We start from the raw sequence: 10,201 nt of genomic DNA, 5'->3' as shown, positions 1-10,201 counted from the left end.
TGAACCCGAACTGTAAGACTCCTGAACGCGGCTCAGACACACGGGTGGATCCGGTCCTTTTTCAAAATAATATATTTTTCCGACTGATTTAAAATGTAAAAAAATTACAACTTTTTTTATTCACTGTTTTTCCGCGACCCGGTTCCAACCAAGCCGTGGCGGGGGTTGGGGACCCTGTTCTAAATGACAAGCCAAACCGATGCTTTATTTGTGTTCATCGTTATTGCAGTGCTAACTTGTATTGTATTGTAGCATTGGGCTCAGTTCCTGTTGTTGACTTTTGTCCATTCAGAGGCAGGATTCAGAAGAATTACGACAATTCCCCTCGAGCGGACGTTCATGAACAAGCTTGACTATCACACACCACAACTTATCAGCTTGATGAAAGCCAAGGGTGGTGTCCTTGGGACCAAGCTGAGGCCATGTTGGACTGAGTCAGGTGTGTTTGTTCAAAGTGATGCTTGTTCACACTGTACCTGCTCTATGCAGAGACACCAACTCCTCCTCCGTTGCTTCTGTGTTCCTCCACACTCCATGCTTCCACAAATGAGTCTTGCTTTCACTGTTTCTGCAGATGTATGCAGTTCATTTAGCGTGAACAAGGGGTTCAGTATTGACAACATATTTATCTATTCACAGAACCAAAGCATTGAGATGAAACATGAAACTATTATCACAGCCTTATCCTGTACCTTGGCGAGAAAGAGGAGGCGTTATTTGAAGACTGCCTGGTAAGTTTTTTAATGTATTTATTCATTTTATTTGATCAAAGTTTGTGTAATGTTTAATTAGCTGTTAGTTAATTAATATGTTGATACCATTGTCTAAATTCTTATTGTATGTTATATCCAGGTGGACAGCCGCAGTGATGCAACTCAACACATCGTGAAGATCGTGGTTGTCCGTGGCAACGATGGAGAAGATCCCGTTGAGGTATCGATCCTCCTTGAAGGCGAGGAGATGTTGGCGGGATGCGGCAGCGTGCCAAAGCTTGCATGTTGCTGATGGGGCTTATTTACGCCATGAGCCTCGCTTACCCACCAGCATTGCGCTACACATTTGAAGTTTAAAAAAAACTTCTTCTTGAACTGGATGGGATTAAGCCGTCTCCAAAAGTACCGGGTTTGAAGATGAAGTTGCTGTCCTAAATGAACACCGACTGGCAATGTTCAGCAGCTGCTTCAACACGGACATGTTGGTGTTGAGTCAAGTGAGGCACCTGTTCTGTCACTGGATGCAGATTAAAACAAATAATGTTTTATCCTTTAAAATACAGTGATATTTTTATTTTATTTTATTTTATAGTCGTAGAGCTTATAGTTAGGGCTGAATCAGGTTCACCTGGTCCAGCCCCTTGATATGCTGCTATAGGCTTATAGCTGCCGGGGGACGTTTAGGATGCACTGAGTACCTATCTCCTCCTTTTTCTCTCCTTAGAGATGAATTTTCATCTCTCAATCACACGTTACTAACTCTGCTTTCTCCCCGGAGTCCTTTTGACTTCACGTCTCATGGGGTCATCGGACCCTATGTGACGCCATAGATCCTATCTGCCTGATGGATCATCGAGGTCTGGGTCGTGGAATTACTGCTACCAACTACGCCACTGCCCTGTTGAGACTCCGCCCACTGTTGAGACTCCGCCCACTCCTCCTCTCTACCGCCATCTGCCTGATGGATCGTGGAGGTCTCCATCGTGGAATATGCCTACTATGAACTATTCATACACTCTGTCATATTCATTGAATGTATTTTAACTCTAAATCTGTCCTTCTGGTCATATTACATCTATTGTTCTGTCCATCCTGGAGAGGGATCCTCCTCTGTTGCTCTCCTGAAGGGTTATCTGGGAGTTTTTCCTGATCCGATGTGAGGTCAAAGGTCAAAGGTCAGGGATGTCTATGTGGCCAGATTGTAAAGCACTATGAGGGGAATTTGTGAAATTGGGCTATATAAATAAACTGAATTGAATTGAATTTATTATCCGAAGTGTGAAAAGGGCGGAGCCTATAAAAGGGAGTTGGAAGCTCACCTGGGCCTTTCTTCCTGTAGTCAGACACACCTGAGAGAGCACACAGTGAGAGAGCAGCCATCTTAGCGTGGGCCTTTTATTGTTGCTGTCAACAGGTACATTTTATTTAGTGTAAGTGGGCGTGACTCCTAAATGACCAACACATTGTGTGACTGTATACGTTATGTTTTTATTTAACCCCACATGGTTTACTTTCTTGTCTGTGCACTTTGATGCATGTATTAAATGTAGAAGTGACTCCACCCGTCTGTGAGTCCTGTGTTTCCGGTCCAGTGGCCTCTGGCCCCAGTGCATTCTGGGTGTTTCCCTGAGGGGGAACCAGAGGGTTGGCGCCTCGCTTCCACAGCGACACCGTGAGTCAGGACACAGTGGACCGGAAGAGCAGAAGCACTCAGCTGGGGAGCGCTCACCTCTTTCACATCCCTGGTTCAGACACTTAAAGGCACAGCACACACACCACATGCAGGAAACAGGGTCACACTCGTGACCTCCAGAGGAGCCGACCTCCGGGTTTGAGAAGTGAAGCCGACGCACGGAAAGAACCTGAACGTTACATGAAACCTTCAGTGAAGTCTGTGAGACGTGTTGGACCACCACCTCAGTTATGGAAAAGAACGACGAGAGATTTACTGATTGATTATGATACTTTATTTTATAAAACACAGTACATCATGTGTACGTTGATTGGGAAAACAACAACAACAACAACATTTAGTCTCACAAATGTATTAATAGAATAATTTGCATGAAGTTCTAAGAACAAAATATCTCCGATAAAGAAGCTCTGGTGCTTTCTCTCTTTAAGACCCATGCAGAGGAAGAGAAACTTAAATTAAAGAATACATCAATAACAATATTCATCAAACATTTAGAGCTCAGAGCATTTTACATTTCCCTGCAGATAAATATGAGTTCAGGTAAACAAAGAGCATCATGAGCAGTGAGAGCCTCCATGACTCAACACACACAGGAAGGAGCGCCACCTACAGGAACTCAGACACCTACACAACAACAAGGAGAAGATGGACAAGTCCCGCCCACAAGGTTTGATTGACAGGTGAAGAAAAGTCTGCTCAGCGACGATGATGGAAACAAAATAAGTTTCAGACTTAAAACACAGACTTTAACCAGATGTCCCTGAACTCACTTCTGTCTATTTGAGTTTACTGAACTCAGCAGTGTCTCCAGAAGAATAAAACTTAAGTCCAGCATAGAGAGGCTGAGTGAATGTGGTCTGGACTCTGTGGAGGAGAGTCATGGTGTCAGAGACGCTGTAGAATGACAGAATACCTGCTCTGTGATGCAGGTACACTCCTAATCTGGAGGACCGAGGACCAGAGACGGGAATTTGGACTTTGTTGTGAAAAAATATTAAAATGTTATTGAAAAAAAGTAACGCCCAAGATTTATTATTGTTTCCAAACACACATTCATCACAGCTCCCTGTTCTGATGATATTCTTGTATGAGACGGCTACCTTAACTCCTCCTCTCCACTCCACCTCCCAGTAACAACGTCCAGTCAGACTCTCTCTACTCAGGACCTGACACCATGTAGTGAACCTGTCTGAGTGACTAGAATAAGACTGATCTTCAGTCATAACTGTTGCTTTTCTGTTCCCATCAGATAATAACAGACGTGTGTCTGCTGTGTTTGGATCCAGAGTGATGTCACATGAATACCTTAAGAATCCAGCTCTGGTCTCGGGCTCTGCTTGTGAAGGAGACAGTAAAACGTCCACTTCAGTCACTGCCAGTGAGACGTTTGTCCACTTGTCCCCCAGAACGTCCTGTAGTTTATCTCTGACTTCTGACACAGCCGCCGTCACGTCCTCAAAGTGTCTCAGAGGACGGATATCGATGCCGGACGAGTGTGTAGACTCAGCGTGGTGACAGTGAGGGGTAGTGGAGGAGAAACTGCTTGAGATCCTCTGTGTGTGACAGCAGCTTCAGCTCAGCCTCGTTCCTCTTCAGCTCAGTGATCTCCTGCTCCAGCTTCTCCTGAAGCTCTTGGACTCGACTCACTTCAGTTCTCTGCCGGGATCTGACCTGCTGCTTCACGTCAGAGCTTCTGTTCTCCATGAGCCGGATCAGCTCAGTGAAGATCTTCTCACTGTCCTCCACTGTTTTATCAGCAGAGAGGTTGAGGGCCTCCACCTCCTGATGGAGCAGCTTCAGGTCTTTCTCTTGGTCCTGGATTCTCTGCTGGATGTTGAGTCGACTCCCCTCCAGCTCTCTCTGCCTCTCGGTCCTTTCTGCTGCAGCTGAGACTGTGTCGTGGCCTTTATGTTCATCCACAGAGCAGAGGTAACAGATACACTGCTGATCAGTACGGCAGAACATCTTCATCACCTCGTCATGACGAGAGCAGATGTTCTCCTGGAGCTTGTTGGAGGGCTCCACCAGCTTGTGTTTCTTTAATGGAGCAGAGTCATAATGAGGCTGAAGATGTTTCTCACAGTAAGAAACCAGACACACCAGACAGGACTTGAAGGCCTTCAGTCTCCTCCCAGTGCAGACATCACAGGCCACATCTTCAGCTCCAGCATAGCAGTGATCAGCAGGAGCAGCTTGGAGTCCAGTCTTCTTCAGCTGCTCCACTAGAGCTGCCAACATGGTGTTCTTCAGCAGGACAGGCCTCGGTGTGAAGGTCTTCCTACACTGAGGGCAGCTGAGGAGTTTCTTCCCCTCCTCTTCCTCCCAGTGGGCTTTAATACAGTTCATGCAGTAGCTGTGTCCACAGGGAATAGTCACCGGATCCTTCAGGAGATCCAGACAGATGGAACAAGAGAAGGTTTCCCGATCCAGCTGAACTCCTTTCTGCTCCATTTCACCTCTCAGGAGCAACGACTGTCTGAGTTTCACTTCCTCAGAAGCGACTCTGCTTTGACTTCTGATGTGAACAACATGTGACGGTTCAGTGAACGGGGCGTGTCAGCTCTAGTGGGAGGGAACCAGGAAGTGTGTGGACAGAGTGCAGCCGCCTGTGTTTGAGAGCAGGAGGAAGAGGAGGGGCTTATCAAGCTGTACTTCATTCCTGGAGGAGGAGCGGCGCTGTGAATGTGAACTTTGTTCCTCATTTACAGACAAAGACTCTGTTACAACCTGCTCCATGTTTTACATCACCTCACTTTCTTCATTTTAACATATTTATGTGCTGCTCAGATGTTGATGATTGCTCCATATTTCTCTACAACTCTTCCTCAAATCCAGTTTGCCTGCTGAGGTTTGTCCCAGTGGTTTGTTTGTCCTCCTGAACCAGTTTGCTGCCTGTCATTGAAGCAGCCGAGCAGGTAGAAGCAGTCAGTCAGGAGCCTCTCCCTCACAGAGTCTAACGTTCCCCCGGCTCGCCCTCTGCATGCCTTCATGTTGTTATAAATCTCTCTGCTGACGCCATCTCTACATGTAACTCTCTGGGTCGAAGTCGACGCTCTGATGCAAAGCAGCTGTCTCAAGTGGAACACGACAACAGGATCTGACATGAGATGCCGAGGCAGCGAGCAACCAGTAGTGATGATGAATACCGTCTCCTGTTATTCTCCACGAGCACGAGGGCTCAGAGGCGTAAGCTTGTGACTCCTCTTCACGTCGACATGCAACATGTGTTTTAAAGCTAGACTACAAGTATAATTCATATGTGGAGGTCAGAAGTTGTTCAATTACTCCATGAATAATTCCATGATCTCACACCTTAATATTGTTGCCACAGACCAAGAAACCAGTTTGTAGAACAGGAAGTCGGCAACCAGCCAGACTCAGTTGGGTAATGGTGCGTTCACACCGGACGCGTCGGGGGCGGAGTAATAAATGGGTCGAGGAACCACAGGACCGCAGAGTACTTCCACTTTTTAGTGGACTGAGCTGCACTCCCGCTGCGCTTCTCGCTGCTCTCTCTCTTCTCTCTTTGATACGTGTCTCTGAGACTTTTCCACCTACGGCGGCAATCTCCTCTGCCATGAAACACATATGCCGGCGGTTGGTTGATAGTAGTGTTGTTACGAGATGTGCCGGCGCGTGTGTCGAGTAATGGAGGGGCGTTTCCTCGAGCGGCGTGACGAGGCTTGCTTCATTTAGGGAGGAGCCAAAATGATGACGTCCAAGCCTCGCTGTACCTATACTGTACCACGTGACTGCTTCGAAGTGGTTCAGATATTGCCGGGAGGTTTGACAGCAATATAAACCCCTCATTCAAAATGTGGGTTGTTGGTTGAGAGTTTAGAGAGTTTAGAGAGAGAAATAGTTTGGAGAGTTAGGAGAGTGAGGAGAAGGATAGGTGATAAGATGGAACTGTTGAGAAACTGTTATTTCTGAATAAAAATGAATAAAATGTCCCTTGTCCTGTACATCACTGTCCAAGTTACACAAGCATATTCAGTCCCCTCTTCCTAGTTACACACACACGTTCACTGTCCTCTGCCTGCTTAAGCCCATGCCATTTTCCTAAAGTGACATAATAACATTATTACACAACCTACCACATCATATGATGCTCCCATTTTGGGAACATTTACACACACAGAATACATTAAAAAAATATTTTATTATGCACATATGTGATCATTTTTGGACAGAAATTATTTGGTCATACATTTTTGTAATTCATAGTCATTCCCAACAGCCATAACAGACACAAAAATGCAATGCATCACATTATGTGGTTCAGATACAGCTGCCTGTGATTATGCACTTGGCCAGCAGGGGGTTTCGTGAGCACATGAAGCTTCGAGACATGAACCCTTTCTCGAACCAATTGGCTGAAGTGGTTCGATGCCTCATGAGGCTTCATCTCACCATCACTAGTTGATAGTAAAGTACAACAAATAGCGAGAATAAAAGCAAATACATACATTCAAAACTTACCAGGTAGTCCCACGGCTTCTCCGACCTCGTTCCACGCTTTATCTTTATAGCTCCGGTTTCGGTAAGCATAAAGAGTTGTATCGTAAAGTTCAGACGGCGACAATAATCTTTTCCTCCATTTTTTCAAACGGCAGGGGCGATGACCGGAGCTGCTCAAACTGATTGGTTGGCAACTATGACTCACGCGTCTTTGCTGCCAGAGTTGGGGAAATTGAACTACGCGCGTCCAGCCGCGTCTGTTCGCTGTGTTCGCTCAGTTCGCCCCGCGACAAACCCTCTGGTCGTGCTGCTTCAAACGCGTCTGATGCGCTGCTCGCTGGAAAATACGCAGCTACGCAGCTTCGACGCAGCTTTGCATTGACTTGACATGTAATCTCGACGCGCGTCAAAATTTTGACGCGTCCGGTGTGAACACACCATTAGTGTGGGCGTGTCCACGTTGGTTGTTGCTGGTTCAAAACGCCTCGGCGATGACGTCATCACTCGTGTCCTCGGGTGGTTTCACAGCGTCTCCACTCAATGACTGCGGCTCATTGCGGCTCATTGCGGCTCACTCCTTTGTTTGTCTCAGCAGATGTTTTGATGTAAATATTACAGATGTTTGGTCACACGGTAGAAGTCATCACGTTATTCTATAAGTTCACTAAAGTTATTCAACAGATGATTGTCAAGGAATAGGTCTGTGAGATGAGAAAAAGACGATCTGTGTGAATATCAATCTGAGACCGGCCCACCGTGAGGCCACACTGCCCTCTAGCGGCCATCGGTGGTAAGACCCCTCTATTAAAACCCTAAGGTTCAGAATAACAGTTGGATAGATAATGTCAGTAATAACCTTATGTTTACACACCATTTCTGTTTGTATTGTGTTATAATATATATATAACAGGCCAGTGATTATTATTTCTCTTTCTTTTAAAGATAGAGAATCAGGGCGCTTCATAATTAATATAATACATATTTGAACTTATTAATATATAATATAAATTGTATAATGATATATTATATTATTATTATATAATGTATTATCTAATCTTATTTGGCATTTTTTTGGACTGCTTTATTTTTGAGAAAATATCCAAAATGCAAAATGTTTATTTTAACAACTATTTGCAAATAACCTAAATGTAATTCCAATATGAGTTTTAAAACAGCGTCATCACGTGGGAGGGTCTCCAGCTGCCTGTCAAGAAAACACAGGAAGTCACTCACTTCCTGTTAGTTCATTCTGTAGGCAACTTGTAGTTTACAGACCTCGTTGGGATCTCCCATCATGCACTGGGCCAGGCAGTCCGTGGAGAAGCAACTGCAAGCGCCTCGCTCTCGTGAGATTATCGGTGCCCAACGTGATCATGACGTCAGGGCCAGTCGGACCACATCTAACCGCGCATGCGTGGTTCGGAGAAGGACTCTGCGGACCTTCTCCTCTCCCACGAGCCTCCGGTGTCGGTCTCCGTGTCTCCGGGAGAAATGCTGAGACTGTTGGTGAAGCAGCAAGTCCACGCGGCTTCTGGAGACACGTTGGGGCTGATTGACAGATTAATCTCAGATTATGAGGAGGACGTTTCTCGTTTTAGAGAACATGAGCGACACAGATCAGGTCGGTGCTTCTTCTTCCTGGTCCCGGTGTTACACCCCTACTGGTTTTCAAACCTACTGGTTTCCATACGCGTGCGTGTGTTGTGTTCTCTTCACATCTGCAGCGGGGCTCTGTCTCGCTCACCAGATTCGTCACACATTCACAAACATATTGCTGGAGATCTTCAAGCCTCCGTTCATATCCATTTAGGCGATTACGATTGTATACGTGAGCAGTGCATCACAGCCACGTAGGAATAAATACATTTTATAAAAAATAAAAATAAAAAGATCGCCCGACCTGGTTTCGATCTCTGTCACGCAAAATGAGACTGCACTCTAAGCCGCGCAGTCTGAGCGCTGCGCCACCAGATATTAGTTTCAACTCAAGTAATTGATATATTCAACCATTACGTCACATCTTTTGTTTCATGGAACAGTTTGGCGGAGGGGATCTGAAACAACTGGTTACCTTGTTCGGATATTTACACTTTTAAACATGTTTAGCGATGCTTGTTCGCAACGCAACAGCCACACAATACCGACAACAACTAATTGACTTCGTGACGAGTATATAATGACGATGGTACTGTGAACAGAGATTAGAAACATTGCGAACACTGAACAACAGGAAGAATGGAATACTAGTAATGTTCCATCTACAAAACAATGTAGAACATATTGCTGGAGCTCTTGAAGCCACATGTCACATCTATTTACGATTGTACAAGTGAGCACTACACATCACACATGAAGAAACACATATTTTTATAAAAAGATCGCATCATGATACAAAAATAATATTGATAAACTGTATTGACATAATTCAAGAGTTTAGAAAATGCTGCACAGCTGTCACATCTTGCAATCACAATTCCAATCAAGCAAGGACATAATTAGCAACATCTGTATAAAAGGAAACTGTCAGACAAACAAACGGAAGGGAAAAAAGACAAGAAGCTTCGATGGATCCACTTATGGTGCAAGAATTGCTTCAGTTCAAGCTAATGCATTCCTTCACATTTCCAAAAAATGATGTCTGAATATTATTTATAAAGCATCACAAAACATGTTTGGAAGTATTTGAATATCCGCCCAAGGTAACCAATTGTTTCAGGTTGCCTCGACCAAACTGTTCCCATGACGCATACGAGTTGTGACGTAATGGATGAATATCAAAATTACTTGACTTGCAGTTAATATCTAGTGGCGCATAGACTGCTGCGCTATACAGTGGCCAGATTTTGCTTGAAGGAGATTGAAACCAGGTCGTTGCGATCTTTTTATAAAAATATGTGTTTCTTCATGTGTGATGTGTAGTGCTCACTTCACAATCGTAAATAGATGTGACATGTGGCTTCAAGAGCTCCAGCAATATGTTCATCATTGTTTTGTAGATGGAACATTACGAGTATTCCATTCTTCCTGTTGTTCAGTGTTCGCAATGTTTCTAATCTCTGTTCAACCATCAGTACGCCATTATATACTCGTCACGAAAGTCAATTAGTTGTTGTCGGTATTGTGTGGCTGTTGCGTTGCGAACAAGCATCGCTAAACATGTTTCAAAGTGTAAATATCTGAACAAGGTAACCAGTTGTTTCAGATCCCCTCCGCCAAACTGTTCCCATGAAACAAAAGATGTGACGTAATGGTTGAAACCAGGTCGGGCGATCTTTTATTTTTATTTTTTTATTTCTTCATACGTGGCTGTGATGCACTGCTCACTTATACA

General features: G+C 44.8%; 1 pseudogene; it reads right to left on the bottom strand.

The window, feature by feature from the left end:
* Positions 1-4,141: 4,141 nt before the first annotated feature.
* Positions 4,142-5,064, bottom strand: LOC130198265 (E3 ubiquitin/ISG15 ligase TRIM25-like; annotated as a pseudogene).
* Positions 5,065-10,201: the final 5,137 nt, after the last annotated feature.

Source organism: Pseudoliparis swirei, chromosome 8 (genome assembly GCF_029220125.1).
Source record: "Pseudoliparis swirei isolate HS2019 ecotype Mariana Trench chromosome 8, NWPU_hadal_v1, whole genome shotgun sequence".
In the NCBI taxonomy this organism is placed as follows: domain Eukaryota; kingdom Metazoa; phylum Chordata; class Actinopteri; order Perciformes; family Liparidae; genus Pseudoliparis; species Pseudoliparis swirei.
Note: the sequence above shows the minus strand (reverse complement) of the source record. Positions and strands in the feature narration are given on the sequence as shown.